We start from the raw sequence: 16186 nt of genomic DNA, 5'->3' as shown, positions 1-16186 counted from the left end.
GAACAAAACACCTAACACCAACCTCTGGCCTCCTCACACACGGATACATGTGTACGTGACCCCCACAGGTGAACTCACACAGAAATGCACACACACTCGTGCACCTGAAAAAATATAAAATAGCTAAAATAATTATTTAAATGAAATTTAAAATATTAAAAAGGTAAAATTGAGAGCCATGATAGCTATAGAGCTTATTTGTGTTTTTTAATAGTTAACATTGTAAAAGGTTCTGATTAAAAGTCTGAGATTATTAAACATGGTCTATTTATTAGTGTCTCTTGATTTTCAAGAGAAATAGTCTTATTCCCATGAATCAGTCTGGGGACTTTCACTTCATACTTCCGTAGACGTTCCTATACTACCTAAGAGAATATAAGCCATCTTTATGAAAAGAAAGTACTTCTAATTCAGACTTAGAACAACAGTTACCTAGAATGGAAGATCTGACTGCCTTACAGGCCAGCCATTACAGCAAGGAGGATAGATACTCTACTGTAAACACTTGTATCATACCTCCTTCCTCACGGGCACTTTCCCATAACTTATAAGTGCTTCTCTGTCTGGCTTAGGAATTCCTCATCCTTAGGAGGAAACATTATTAATTCTAGTTCCAAGAATCCGCCACCATCTTGTGACTTCTTGAGACACTCAGCATGGATGTGGTGAACATGTAAGCAAAATAGGCACACCCATAAAATAATATAAATAAATCTAAAACATTCACATGGACCAACTCTGTCATATCTATGTATTATTGTGAAGAGTGTTGGAAACTCAGAATTAAAGGTTTAGGATATTCTACTATTATTATTTTAAATATTTATTTTTAAGTATGTGGTATAGTGTGTGTGTGTGTGTGTGTGTGTGTGTAAAGGTGTTCACAGAAGCCAGAAGTGGGCATTGGATTACCTGGTGCTGGAGTGAGAGAGACCTTGTGAGTCACCCTAAGTGGGTGCTGGGAACCAAACTCTGGTCTTTTTGAAAGAGAAGAACCATTCTTCAGCCTTGATAATTCTCTTACTTGTGAATTCCTATTATTAATCTTAGAAAACAATCGTTTTCAATTTTTGAAATATTTCAGTTGCTTTCTACATAGCTATTATCTAAATTTTTCTCATAGTTTTTATTTTCTTTATCATCCCCTCAACATTACCTTACAAGTGTGTCCAGTTTGCTGTATTAGAATCAGCATTTGTTTTCAGTTATAAATATTCATTCTAGGTCTTATAGCTATTGGCCAGATGAAGATTTGTATAAAGTAATTAGACTTCAGGCTCTGAGTCTTAATTTATACCCCTTGATGGGGCCTAGAGCACAAAATTTGCATATGATGCAGAGGAATTTCCTCTTACTTCAGTTCAGCATTCTATGAAAATTGATACATTGTTTTAACGGTGATATGTGGCCAAATTATCCTTAAAACATTTTTGGTAACATTATAAAGATGAAGACCCAGTTTCTGCTTTGAGAAACTCAGGGATATCACAGTGACTTTAAGGGATATGTGCAGTATATAAGAGTAAAAACAAGTAATAGGTCCCAGAGAGGCTCAGTGGGTAAAGTGCTTGTTACAAGCATGTGTGAAGAACCAAGTTAGGACTCCTAACACCAAGCAAAAACTTAGTGTTCGGGAGTGTATGTCTGTGATACCAATACCATAGGAGCAGAAACTGGTATATACCGGAGGTTAGCGGAAAGATTTCCAGGTTCACTGAAACTCCCTATTTCAAAGATTAAGGTGAAAAGTAGGAGAGAAGACTTACAACATAGTTGGCCTCCATGCAAGCACACACCAAAATAAATTAAACAAATAAATAATTCTGTGTAAAAAGGGGGATCAGAGAGGAACGTATACTTGGAATTACTGGAAAACAGGATTACTTTGTATGATACTCTTTAGTGCAATTTTATTCACCATTTAATGATAGTTTTTAAATCCAGATGAGTTGCTGTCCATCCTGCTAGTTGTTCTATACTTGGTATTTGCTCTTTTGTCTTGATATCTGTATGCTTTTTGTATAGTTGATATGATCAAAATTTTCTCCCTATGAATAAATAACATTTAGGTTTGTAAGGTTCTTGAGCAAAATTACTGATTACTTTGTGTCTTTTTTTCATATTTCCCCTGTAGTATAATTCTGATTCATTTAAGTCATTTAAAAGACAGTGTCAAAAAAAAAAAAAAAAAAAAAAACACAGTGTCTGAGAGATGGCTCAGTGGTTACGAGCATATACTGCTGTTCTAGAAGACATGAGTTCAGTTCCCAGCACCCATATCACCCATATCTGTGTCTTACAACTCCAAGCCTCTAACTCTAAGTCAGTGGATCTAACACTCTCTTCTGGCCTGTGCAGACATGAGCCCATAATAAATTTAGATTATATTTGAGAAAGAGGCCTCCAAGCAACACTGTGAGCTAAGAGCAAAGAAGCTTTGAGCACATGTACACACACACACACACACACACACACACACTCGCGCGCTTTAATACTTTAGTTTAAATAAAAACAAATGTTTTATTATTTTATTAGGCATGGAGTGGTCTGATGTTTTATTTTCTGTTTTATGGTGTTGAAGTCATACCTTGCCATTTGTAGAACAGAATGTTGTAAAAGGATTTGCTAGTTTATAGACAGTGGCAAGCCAGAGTAAAACAGAAAAGCAGGGAGTTGTGAATGTAGTTTAACTATTGTGCTCAAGGTCTAGAGATAGATGATAGATAGATAGATAAATAGATAGATAGATGATAGATAGATAATAAGGATAAATGAGACAGATAGATGATAGAAAGAGACAGAAGGAGAGAGAAGAAGGAGAGGCAGAGAAGCAGAGAGACAGAGAGTTGGAAACCAGATAGAGCACAATGAATCAAAACAGAAAATGCAGTAGGAATTCCTGCAACCAGGAAAGGAAATACCTTCTAAGTAGCTTAGGTCAGGAATGTCACTGTGCTGTCACTGTTCCCTCTCTCAACCATTTCTTACAGATACTCATACTGTATACCGAAATCCATTTCCTTCCTTTCTCTCTCTCATTGGAAAACAACGATGAAAGTAACAGCCTAGACAGGAAGCTATAAGATAGAACTCTTAAAAACTGTGATAAGGATGCTGAAGTCCAATCTCCACGACTGAAGGCTTCTAGAAAAAGGGGTTGGGTGGGAAAGGACTCAGTCTGCTTTATGGGGCTGGGCACAAGGATTTTAAGAATGCTCCAGTGAATATATGGGCAACACAAATTGGACCCTTCCCCCCTTTCTTCTTCTTCCTCTTCTTATTTCTTCTTCTTCCATCTCCTCCTAGTACTCCTTCTCCTCTTCCTTTTCTTTTTCTTCCCTTCTTCTCTCCCCCTTTGTCAGTTGCTCCTTCCTCCTTTCTTATTCTCTTCTTCCTCTTCCTCCTCTTATGTCTCTTCCTCCTCCTCCACCTTTCTAATTGTTTCTCCTCCTCTTCCTCCTCCTCCTTCTCCTCTTCCTAATCTTCCTAATCCTCCTCTTCCTCCTCTTCCTCTTTCTCCTTTTCCTCTTCTTCCTCCTCTTCCTCCTCCTCCTTCTCCTCTTCCTACTCCTCCTACTCCTCTTCTTCCTCCTCCTCCTTTTCCTCCTTCTCCTCCTTTTTCTCCTCCTCCTCCTCTTCCTCCTCCTCTTTCTCCTCCTCCTCTTTCTCCTCCTCTTTCTCCTCCTCTTTCTCCTCCTCTTTCTCCTCCTCCTCCTCTTCCTCCTCCTCTTTCTCCTCCTCCTCTTTCTCCTCCTCTTTCTCCTCCTCTTTCTCCTCCTCTTTCTCCTCCTCCTTTTCCTCCTCCTCCTCTTCTTCATCCTCCTCCTCCTCTTCCTCCTCTTTGTCCTCCTCCTCCTCTTTCTCCTCCTCCTCTTCCTCCTCCTCCTCTTCTTCTTCTTCTTCTTTTTCTTCTCAATGGGGGAAACAGGTGGGTTAGAAGGGTAGAGTAGCAGATCTGGGAAAATTGGAAATCAGTGTACTACTCCAGGGTCATGATATAAAATTCTCAAATAATAAAAATAACATGAAAAAAAAGAAAACAAAGATGTTTTATCACAGGCAACATTCCTGGTACAAATTCATCAACATTAGGAACTGTATGCCTGGTCTTTTCCCATAGCATTTTTAATGGGCAATTTGAAATGCATACAAAAGTTTAAAAAAAAAAGAAAAGAAAAAAAAAAAGAAAAGGACACCAGTCAACTCTTACCATTCATTTTAACCACTAATTGCAGGGTAACAAAGTTGCTTGTTTGGCAGGCTTCCTTTTTCTCCTCACCTACCTAAATTATTTCTAAACAAATTATCAAGAATAATTTAAAATAACACATGGTAAGACAATTCAGTGTTAAAGAAAAAAACTAGCACTAGAGAAAATGGCACTTTCTTAATCTAGTTTTTTTATTTGATACTCATTCTTGAATAATTGTTAGTTAATCTCTTATTTCAGAAAACTTACAACTAAGTATAATATTTTAAGAGAACAAAATTAATTTAAAATATACATTTTGAATGTATCTTTATCTTGTTCCTGGAATAGGTTAATAGTTCAAACATTTTGTGGACTTTAACTATTGTCTTGTGTATGAGTAACCTGATTTGTGTGGCCAAATCTGACCACACATCAGAACCTCACAGTTTGGTAGATGGTTTTATAAGTAATCTCATGTCCAGGAAGGAATTTATGGTGAATATTTTGTAAGAAATAACATTCTAGAAGTAAAAAGACAAACATGAGATAGCAAAGGAAAATAGCTTAAATTACATAACAATGAAAATTAATTTTATTAAACATGTTTTGGCAAATTTTAATTTGTAGCATTTATTCAACATTTTAAAGAAATAGGTAAAATAATAAAACAGGTAAAAATAAAACAGGTAATGTAATATTTGGAAAATATAGTTTTTCTTTTTCCCTTTTCTTTATTTCTTTTTTTTTTTTTTTATTGTTTATCATGCTTGAGTTGAACTCAGGGTCTTGTGTATAGTAAGCAAACACACCAAAGGTCTACAGCTTTAGCCCTTGGAGATTATCTTAAAAGGAAAATGAGTGTGTAGAATTCTTTCTAATATATAATAATATAGAATATGATATAGTCATGTACATATTTTTTGAAAAGTTCCCGTTACTCATGTCTCACTTGTAAATGCAAATTGAGAGTAAACAGAGAACAATAGGCCTGTTATTAACAAACTTACCATGGCTGTCATGGGGGCAGAAATGCAGCTGCCTGGAAAGAAATATGGCAGACAAAGGCCTGAGGTGAGAGCCAAGGTTCACAAGAGGAGGAGCCTTGAAAAACAGCATAGAAGTTGGAAAGTCAATCAGCCATAGCTAAACCAACAAATTCAATACCACTAGGAAAGCACCACATTTCAGTTAAAAAATACCACAGTTGACATTTAAGAATAAGTTGATTATTCTGTTATTCCCAACACTTATGATATTTAGGACATGTATCAACAAGTTCATAATAATGAGTCCATGGAATATTTTAAATAGAAAAATATTATAATATATTTTGTGGACAGTAATTTTAGTAGTTTGATGTAGGTATCACATGCAATTTAAAAAAAAAAATCTCAGCTAGAATTTTCAAGGAAGGTGTCAGTTTCTCCTGCAGTGGAGGGAATTTTCCAGAATAATTTGTTGGAAGGCTGAAGTATTATTTTTAATATCAATTTGAAGCATGACATTTTCAATTGTTTATTAATAAATATTCCATTTTAACATCTCTCCATAAGCATTGGCTTATGATTATGAACATGCTTCTATGGTGGTTTTCTATTTGACTCTCTCTCTCTCTCTCCCTCTGTGTGTGTGTGTGTGTGTGTGTGTGTGTGTGTATGTATGTGTGTGTATATATGTGTGTGTGTATTATGCATGTGGGTGCATGCATGTATGCATGCAAGCGTGTGTGCATTTGTGTATGTAAGTAAAAGTCCTTTAGCTCTGTTGATTAATACTGAGATACTCCATTGTCCTGCCTAAACTTTGGTCCAAGGCAAAAAAATGAAAGAAATATTAAGTCAAATTATGCTATATATATAATTTTGTTCTTATATTTATTAGCAAATATGCAAGAAACCGTTTGTATAGTTTTCTATGTAGGTTCTAAAAAATTTTAGTATCAAGTCCTTTAAGAAGTTCTGAATGCTGCAGCTCAGAAAACTTTCAAAATGTCACACAGGATTTCCTGCCTTGTGGTCATCATTAGACAATCACAGTCTTCTATATACATAGCTTTGAAGTTTTAAAACTCTCAGATTTCAAGGACAGGTAGTACAGCATTCTGCAATTTTTATACTTTATATCTATATGGTTAGAAAATTTGAGTACAATCCTTTAGTGATCAATTTCCTTTGCCTGTTCTCAATTCTCTCCATGTGAGACCATTTCTGTCATTCAAAGTTAAAAGACCAAAATTTTCATCAATGAAAAGCCATACTTAACAATTATTTTTTACAGAGTTGTTTGCTAGTGAAGGTTTAGAAACCAGAGACTTGTAGTACCCACCTCAGTAAAATGATAAAGATGATGTCTCTCTATCCCAATCTTTTCTAGAAAGCTTATAGAACCAAATTACACTGATACCTAAGTGCCTGAACCAATTCATGGCATTTTCAAAGTATCTGAATGAAAGTTGAAGACATGGTAAGAGCATGTGTGTTTGCAGTGGGTTATATAGTTTGGATGTCCCTAATATGAGAAACCAAAATCTAAGGTCAAATATTACACAGGTATTGAGTCCAGGGCTCTGTCCATGATCAGTAAGCACTCTGCCACTAAGTTGTGTTCTAAAACTCTGTAAGTGTTTGCATGGCATGACACCATAAGTAGAAAATTTAACACTTTAAAAAAATCTGTTTTCTATACAAAACAATTTAAAATATTATATAGAATTCCTATTGTGCTATGAGGTAACTTTGAAACATAAATGTAAATTTCATGTCTATATTTTGGTTACATTTTTCAAGAGAATTCTCATCCAATAATCTCCAAATTCTAAAACACTTGTTTTCCCAGATGATTTAGGTAACAGATGTTCTATATATGCTCCTGAAATCCCTGTTTGTAGATTCTGTAACCAAGTGCCTCCCATTCTTGAGTGAGTTGTATAACGACAAACTCCAGACAGATAACATTGTAATCTTTTAACCAGCTAGGGAAAATATCCCACAAAAAATAAGCGCCATTTTTATTATCATTATTTGAAACTGGGGGTGATAGGTGCCATCTTTGAAAATTTATAGTGGCAAAAAATAGTCAGGATAGTCTTGGTAGAAGAAAAGCCCCAGCAAGTGTCCTTACTCTATACTGTATGGCGTATGCTAATTTCCTTCCCCACAGTAACTAAGGTTTTGTCTTTTTATTGTAATTTTTCTGATGCAGACTTTCTTGTAATTTTGATAAAAAATTTTTGCTCACCAATCCCAAATGTGTACACATTTCCTCTCCTTATACTGCTTCTTTTCTGCCAAGTCTTTTATAAGAAATTCCATAAAAAAATTAAAACTACATTCCTGGGAGGGCTTTTGGAATAAGAATAGTTTGTAAGAGAAGAAAGGAATAGAGTTCTGTAATTTATTAAAAGTCATGCCAGAGGAAAAATAAAGATGTGAAAAACATTTCTGTTTATGAAGGTAGCTTCTGTATGAAGTGAGAACACAAATTCATTGAAAACAGATTGAGCTAGGTTGTGTGTGTGTGTGTGTGTGTGTGTGTGTGTGTGTGTGTGTGAGAGAGAGAGAGAGAGAGAGAGAGAGAGAGAGAGAGAGAGAGAGAGAGAGAGAGAGAGAGACAGAGACAGAGAGAGACAGAGAGACACACACACAGAGCAAGAGAGAGAAAGAGAGGTGATATTTTGGGGTAAATCTTAAAACAAAACCTTTCTTTAGAACTTAGCTTCTTCTTAGAACCACCAGCTTTTTACTAAAAAATTAGTTTTTAACAATGGACTAGACAGTCTATCTTTTTGGTCCATAGATATTTTAATACATAGTCTAGCAAATTGTTTTGACCAAAAATGTTCTCTTTGAAAATTTATTTTATTCAGAGAATTAGACATATAAAAATTATATTCAGAATTTGTGTATAACCTATACATTAAACATGAATGAACTTCTTGTTCACTTTCAACTCACAAGTGTTAGGATTGTACCACCATACCATGGCAGATGTAACAAACTTTTAGTAGAAAAAAATGTAATAATAAAACAGTCAATATACACTTACACAGTAGTCACTAAATCACCTTTAACTATTGATTGTAACTAATTGGAATCAATTTAAAAAAAATTAAACTTAGACTAATGATGAGAATCAGCTTCTTAAATTGTGATTCTGGGCTCAAATTTTCTATTTTGATTCATTATTTATTGTACACTTTATTAAGAATTATTGAAGTAGAACTAGTGTATATACTTACTGATTTTTTCCTGCAGTGTTCCTTAAACAATATTTGTTTATTCATTTTTTAAAATTTTCTTCTTCTTTTTGTAGTGTTAAGCCTTTCTGTTCTTGAGTGACTTATTTTAGACGTTTGCTTTGTATTATAACAGGACAGAAAAAGTTTTACTGGTCTCCTTTCTACATATTTCCTAACCAGTAAAATGGAAAATGTTTTACTCTTCTCAAAGAAAAGTCAGTTTTACAGAAACAGCAGAATGTTGTTAAAATAGCCAAATAAACATTACAAAGGGGAGCTTTCCAGTCTAATCAAACTGATACTTAACAATATTGCAAGATAATTTTGAACTGGAGAAACCGATCATAGTTTCTGTGATGCCTTCACATTCTTATTTTATACACTTTAAAACTTACACAAATGCAAACACTTTCTCTTCTAGATTTTTGAACTGGAGAAATTATTGTTCGTAGTTTCTGTAGTCCCTTTACATTCTTATTTTATACTTTTTAGAACTGACACAAACGGAAACACCTCCTCTTCCAGGTCAGGTCAAATATCTGAACTATTCCTCTTCCAGGTCAGATCAAAGATCTCAACAGCTTCTTAGTCAGTCTTCTTCTCAGACCCAGAAGACCACACTGCAGAAAGCTGTCTTCTGACTAAAGTTCACCAACTTTGTGAGTGTTGTTTGTTTTGTAGTTAAGAACAGGAAAAAGCCTTTAAAATGATTAGACATTTATGGTGCATAGATTTTACATTTGGTTAATACTTAATGTTATTTAGAGAAAGATGCTTTAATAGATTAAAATATGTATGTAATCATGTAGATATCATGTAAAGTTACTCATATGTAGTATGTATTGTGGAAGCAGTTGGGTAGTGTGTCTGCCTATGTATCTATCCCTACACAGCACTAGCCCTGTTGACATGAGGGACTGTGAAATCTTGTTGTGATGTCATTTCCCTTTCAATATGGTTTGAATTAAGGCAAATGAACCCCACTATTAACTTCATAGCTGCTGTTGACTTACTGTAAATTTTATTGAAGTTTGTGCTTCAACACAGCAGAAACCATATGTCTGAAACTAACTTGAACATAAGAAAACCGTTTGTGACTTCAGAAGGTCACTACACATCTAAATTTTCAATTAGTATTTTCAGTGGAACTGAGAAATATTCCAAGGATCAAATAAAAAACTGAAGAGGTGAGCCCAATTTTTTTCATTGTTAGGAAATGAATCCATAGCTACAATTCTGTGTCAAACTTACAAGTAAAAAGCAATTACTAGATTTAATGGGGCTTCACATGTCCTAGGCTTAACCCAGTCAACGCACCAAATAAGTATTGTTTTAGTTGAAATGCTAAATTTATAGTGGAATATTTCCAAAAAGTTATTCCCATTTGTCCGCTTTGGGGAAAGTGCCAATATTGTCTCACATTTTGTATTTGTTCATTCAGGCATTCATAAACAATTGTTGACTGCCCACCATTGCTCCTGTGAGAAAGCTGACAGGATAAAGAAGGGGCCTAGATTGCACAGAGTGTATGATTGACAGCTAGGGAGACATCAAAGACGTGACATTCACATTGTGTTTGTTAAGAAGAAAAATGAGATGGTATTGAGGAACAGAGGAAAACTGCTTCAGGGCAAGTCGTCAGGAAAGCAGTTTATACAGAAGTGAAATTGAAGCCAAGGACTCAAGGACAACAGAGACAGTCTCACAGAGTGTGTCTCAGGCATCTCAAGGAGAGAAGAGTTTGTTTTCAGGATGCTGGAAGGACTCAGGGTAACTGGAACACAGCACCCTGGGGGAGGAACAATCTGACATCTGATTCAGAATTCTGTCGTTTTTAAAAGCATGTTTATCATCTTAGTTTCATTTTTGTTGCTGTGATAAAATACATTGACAAAAAGACAGCTTATGGGAGAAAGTGTTTATTTTTAGCTCACAATTCTAGGTTACTGTCCATCCCTGCAAGGAAATCAAGGTGGCAGGAACTTAAAACAGACATATTGCATCCACAGACAAAAAAGGAGAAATGAATTCCCATGTGCTTCTAGTGCTTGGCTAACTCTCATTGTCTCCACTCATTTCTATCTATCTATCTATTTCTCTATCTCTCTATCTCTCTATCTATCTATCTATCTAATCTATCATTTATTTATCATCTATTTAACTATTATCTATTTATCTATCATATATATTTCATGTATCTATATACCTATATACATATATGTCTATGTAGATATATATCTATTTGCTGCCTATATATTTATATATCCATATACATATATAAAAATATATCTATATAGATATTTATGTATCTATATATGTATATCTACATCTCTTTTTATATGTGTATATCTATCTAGATTTAGATAGATGACATAGTTATAGATATTTCAAGACCAAAGCCCACAGAACAATACTGTTCACAGTGGAGTTGGTCTTCCAAAACCAAATAACATCATCAGGACAATCACCCATAAACATGCCCACAGGCTAACCTGTTCTAGACAGTCAGTCATTGAGATTCTTCCCCAATAACTGTGTATGTCAAGCTGACAAATAAAACTAATGAACATTTATAAAGAGTATTTTACAACAATCATTGGAGATTCAGAAGATTCTGGTTTCATGTCTATGTGTCAGGGCCAGGGAACAGTGATCATGTGGTTCTAAGGCAGATATTGAGAACTAAGGATGACTTGCCCAGGTTCACCCCAACTGAAGGTTTTTGTCATCTTGATCTGAGACACCCTCTGACAATGGAGAGTCAGAGCTTGGAGGTAGAGTTGCCTCTGCAGAAAGATCTTCTGGATTCACATACCTGAATACTAGGTTTTCTGTTCTCAATGTTTCTCTCACTTGATGTCAGTCATCCCTTGTCTGTTTTTGAAGATATCAGTATATTTTGTTCTTAAAGCATGTGTAGATCATCTGTGATTAAGAGCTCTGTGTGCTGTCCTGTTCATATTTTCTCTTGACTGCTTTGCTTGGGCTCTTCAAAAGCCAACCTTGGAAAAATGGAAAAAGAGTTTAAGATTAGAGAGATGAGACAGTTTTGGTATTTGTAATTAGAATTACACATTTCCGAAGATTTTGTTGATGAAACAGTGATGTATATTTCTTAGTTATAAAATTGATTTTACTTTGAAATCTTTACCTATGAGATAAAGCATAGTCCAAATGACAACCATACTGTTTATAAAATTGCTCACATTTAGGAAATTCTTAAAAATCATCTATTTCCTTACGATCTTTTCAATACATTTTAATAGCTTCAGAATGTATTGTTAATAATGCCTGTTTGCAGAGCTGTATAGGAACCAAAGATCTAAGTAAACCATGTCACTACATACTTATCCAAACTGAGCTTAACAAATACAGTCAGGTTTCTGTCTTCAAATGCAGAAGACATGGTGTTGGCACCTTGCAGACAGGCAGCATCTAGATATAACATCAGGGCAATGGCTAATTTACCTGTCAGCGACCCTTTTCCCTCGCTAATCATAGACAGACATGGTGCCTGATACTGACATGGAAGTTTTTTTTTTTTTTTTTCAGAATGGGACATAAATATCTCTAAAGGAAACAAACAGTTTTCTCAATATTGAAGCTGTGTCAAATCATTTGATGCTGTTTGGATAGCTGTACACAGGCAAGCACTGTGTTCTGTGCTAGCCTGTTAGTATCAGGTAGGATAAATCCAGCAGCATGGTTCATGGGCCTAAGGCCAGAAGATTTTTTTTTCTTGCTTTGTTATTGAGAACAATCCATAGCAACATAATGAGCACTGGTTTCCTCATTTCTCATAATGAGTACTATAAATACATGTTCAGTCTAAGAAAAACAGATGTCTCAATAAGAAGATGGTGGAAGAAAGACAGAGGCTCTGAGTCCCCTCTATACTAACTACTGTCTCCAAGATTTCTTTTTAAGTTCTTTTCCTTTTCTGAAAATCAGCAGATCACACAATACCATTTTTCCAAGCACCCACGAGGTATTGTTGCCTCTAGATGCTACAGATAATAGTGATTGCATGTGGAAGCAGCTTTTTGCCTAAGTCCTAGTGGTTGGCTTTACAAGCTGAGATGTTTGAGGATTTATTTCTCTACAGCAAGCTGTACACCATCCCCTAATGACCATCTGTATCTCAACTAAACCAAAAGCGTAGTGTGCCTGAAGCTTCTTTTATTTTTGTCTACATACTCAAGTGTCTAAAGTGAGGAGGAATTTGAGGTTACACCATGCATGTACTTGGAAGTGACATAAAGTAAACTGTCATCAAGACGTTCTGGATGTTGCTGCCTTTACTCCACATGTGAAGATTTCCTTCATACTAGAACAAGGAAGCTTGATTTGTACCTGATGGGAAATATGGTCCAATGAGCCACCCTACCTGAAAGGAAGTTTCAAATTGCTTCAGTTATGATTTCAGTCTCCTACCTTGAGCAGAAGAGAATCTGCAACTTTTGTAAATATGTGTAACACTGACTAGTTCACCCAGAGAGATGAAGGTAATGGGTGAGCAACTGTTGTTGAGGGAATGTTTGTCCTTAGGGTTCTTACATTTTGGAGACATTTTAGAGTTCAGCCCTTCCTTAAACCTATGTTGTCAACTTTAGACTTCATTAGAAGACCAGCGAAAAGTTTCTTAGAGTGGTCTTGGCTTTTACAGGGAACCTTGGCTTTCTTGGGAAGTTTCTATGAAAGAGAAAAAGTCTCATAGAAAATGATAGGTGAAGTACTCACTAACATTTAAGCTCTTACTGTCCTAGAAAGAGTACATCATTATTCCAAACCTCACATATTGGAAGATGATAAATGGAAGCATAGTCATTCTCAGCATCATCTCATTGCCTTGAAAAACTCTCATAATCCCATTGATGAAACATAGAAAAAGTAAGATGCTGTCATTTCTACAAAACAGCAACAGCCTTCGAGGAGAACATGTTCCATAAAAAATCTGTTTCTGAGAAACCCAAACTCTAGTCACCTGAAGAGAAAAACCACCAAGTAGCTATGCCTTGTCTTAGTTAGGGTTTTACTGCTGCGAACAGACACCATGATCAAGCCAACTCTTGTAAAGGACAACGTTTAATTGGGGCTGGCTTATTGGTTCTGGTCCATTATCATTATGGCGAGAAACATGGCTGTGTCCAGGCACACATGCTGTTGGGAGAACTGAGTGTTCTACATCTCGTTCCAAAGGCAAACAGTAGAAAACTGATATCCAGGCAGCTAGGAAGAGGATCTCTCAAAGCTCATCCCCACAGTAACACACTTCTTCCAATAATGCCTCCTAATGACATATCTCCTAATAGTGCCTCTCACTGGGCCAAGCACATTCAAACCATCAAATGGCTCATGAGTAAAAGAGGTTTCCAGATAAACTAGATGATGTCAATAATGGTGATCTTGCTGATACAATATGGAGCATAGCCTGGTTTGAAAATATTAGTCTTTAGATCGATCCCTGAGCTCACTGCCAAATGAAAAAGGAAAGTATATTTAATGAGCATGAAGTTTTAATGGTTGAGTATAAGATATGTTAAATAAATATGGTATAAGTGATGGTTAAAAAACCAGAAAGTAAATGTATCTTGTGTACTAAATAAGCTATCTGTCCGTCTTTGTTTATTGATTCCCTCCTTCCATTTTCATCCCACTCTTAGGTTATGAGAACAGTCAGTAGAAGAGGGGTTGAGGTTTCTGGATGGCAGCTTCCATCCAGAAGAGCAAGAGAACAAATGTCAGACTTATTCTGGCTTAGCCATTTCAATTTTTCTTGTTACATTGAATTGTTCTAGACTGTAGGAATACTCATATAGTTGAATAAAGGTCTCACTGACTATCTCTATGATCTGTGTATTACTGTGACTCTCACTTTCATAAACAAATATCTGAGAAGAAACTAAAGAAAAGTATTCCAGCTTTTGATTGGCTAAAATTTCAGAACCCATGGGTCAAACCAATTCTTTCTCTCTCAAGCTGCACTGTCAGATGCTTTCTGGCACAGTGGCAGAAAATACAGTTAATGCAGGAAAATGACTGTGTATGAGGAGCTAATCAAGGAGGTGGCTGAGTGCATACTGTCATGTTTTGCCCTACTGCTGTGATTTGTTAATTTCTATGTGAACAGCAGGCATCCTTGTACTGTCTCATCTCTAAGAATTCAATTGTCTTGGGAAGGGTTGTGCCTACCCAGTCATGGAGACCACCAATACAAGAACATCAGAATGTAGAAAGTAAGGAGATAGTTAATACTATGAAAACGCAGTTAAAACAAGGTTTTATGGCTGAGGAAATTGAGAGAGGCAAGCATATTTGAGACTGAGTTTGAAGGTCACAGTCAATAATTCTGAAGATGCCATTAGATGTAGAGGTATATAGAAAACCCAGTAACTCTGCTTGCAGACTTTGCATGTGTGGGAAAGATTGTGCAGTACAACTAGGCCCAGCAGAGAAACACCAAAGGCCAGGCACTGAAACTATTAGAATTGAGATGAATGTGAGATACTGATGTAGAGATATGAATTAAACAGGAAGAAGTGAGAGGGTAGATCTCTGGTAGTTATAAAAAATCATGGAGTCTACAATTTGTAGACACAGAATTGAATATGTAGGATAATAATAATTATCTAAATAAGTGTGACATTTCAATGATTTGGAGCAGTTTAGGCATTGCCAATAATCCCACCCTCCCAACCTGTTTCATTCTTTGAAATTATCACGTGTTTTTTCAATATTTGTTGAGTGTGTCAGTCTTAAAATGCAAAGGTGATTAAACAAACTGGGTATAATCTTCACCTTGATACCATATGCTGTTTGTTACATAGTGGCATAGTGATGGCTCTCTAAAAGTTTATGTATAGGTAGGTATCCATCTTGAGTTTATATTCTGTAGACATCACACATTGCTTGTGGTTTTTATTTAATTTTTATATATACAATCATTGCACGGCTAGCAATTATGGATGGTATTTGTATTTGGATCAAGCTTCAGTCATTTTCTCTCTGTTGTCATTTTGTAATTGCTGTCAAAATTACGTGACTATACGTCTCCCTTGTTTTCTCATGGTGGTGGTCCTACCTTAATCTCTCAGCTTCAAGTATCTTTCCTTAGAATTATCTAGGTTTGTATCTCATAGTTAATTGTGAAATGCTACAAAAGGTCTTGAAGATATTTCATCATTTTAGAGTGGAAAGGCATCAGATAATGCAAAAGTGGGTGTGTGTGTGTGGCACAAAGTGGGGAAGACAGAAAGTGTATCAAATGCTAGAGCATCAACAGATTCCTGCAAGTTATGGACACCGAACAGCAAAGGGGTTAATAAATGGGGCATGCCAGGAAGCTGCAGTAAATGATCTTTTTTTGTTTATTCAAAGCAAAGTTTGTTGAGACTTTGCTCAAACCTAACAGGTGCCAAGATTGGCTAGACCTAATTCTACTTTGCATATTCCTTTGAAGGAAAGTCACGCATTTGACAAATGCCAGGTGGCACTCATACTGTGCAAGTCACTACGTATGTATAATGGACCAGCTGTCAGCAGTTTGTAATATTTTTACTCTTATCTAATGTGGGGCAAACCTTCATCCTCACAGATAAAATCTGAAGGACAATATAATTTTGGGAGATCAGCACAACAGTTTCATACTATAAAGTATAATGGAAAGCAAGCAATGTTTTTACCAATAAGACACCCCTGCTGCTTTTTTCTTTAACTGGGGCAACTTTAGTAGTATCTCATTTGCCCCTACAATCTCA

The 16186-nt window shown here is 35.8% G+C and overlaps 1 protein-coding gene across 10 annotated transcripts in view; it reads left to right on the top strand.

Moving 5' to 3' along the window:
- Eya4 (EYA transcriptional coactivator and phosphatase 4) overlaps positions 1 to 16186 on the top strand; it is a 242822-nt gene that overhangs the window by 95323 nt on the left and 131313 nt on the right. Inside the window, exon 3 of one of the 10 annotated variants that reach the window (XM_076928121.1) lies at positions 8989 to 9088. The exons of the other annotated variants lie outside the window; for them this stretch is intronic. The gene's annotated coding sequence lies outside the window, so the exon portion shown is untranslated. The remainder of the gene's footprint in view (positions 1 to 8988; positions 9089 to 16186) is intronic. 10 annotated transcript variants of the gene reach the window in all.

Source organism: Arvicanthis niloticus, chromosome 30 (assembly GCF_011762505.2).
Source record: "Arvicanthis niloticus isolate mArvNil1 chromosome 30, mArvNil1.pat.X, whole genome shotgun sequence".
Classification (NCBI taxonomy): domain Eukaryota; kingdom Metazoa; phylum Chordata; class Mammalia; order Rodentia; family Muridae; genus Arvicanthis; species Arvicanthis niloticus.
This window is presented reverse-complemented; position numbering and strand designations above follow the sequence as displayed.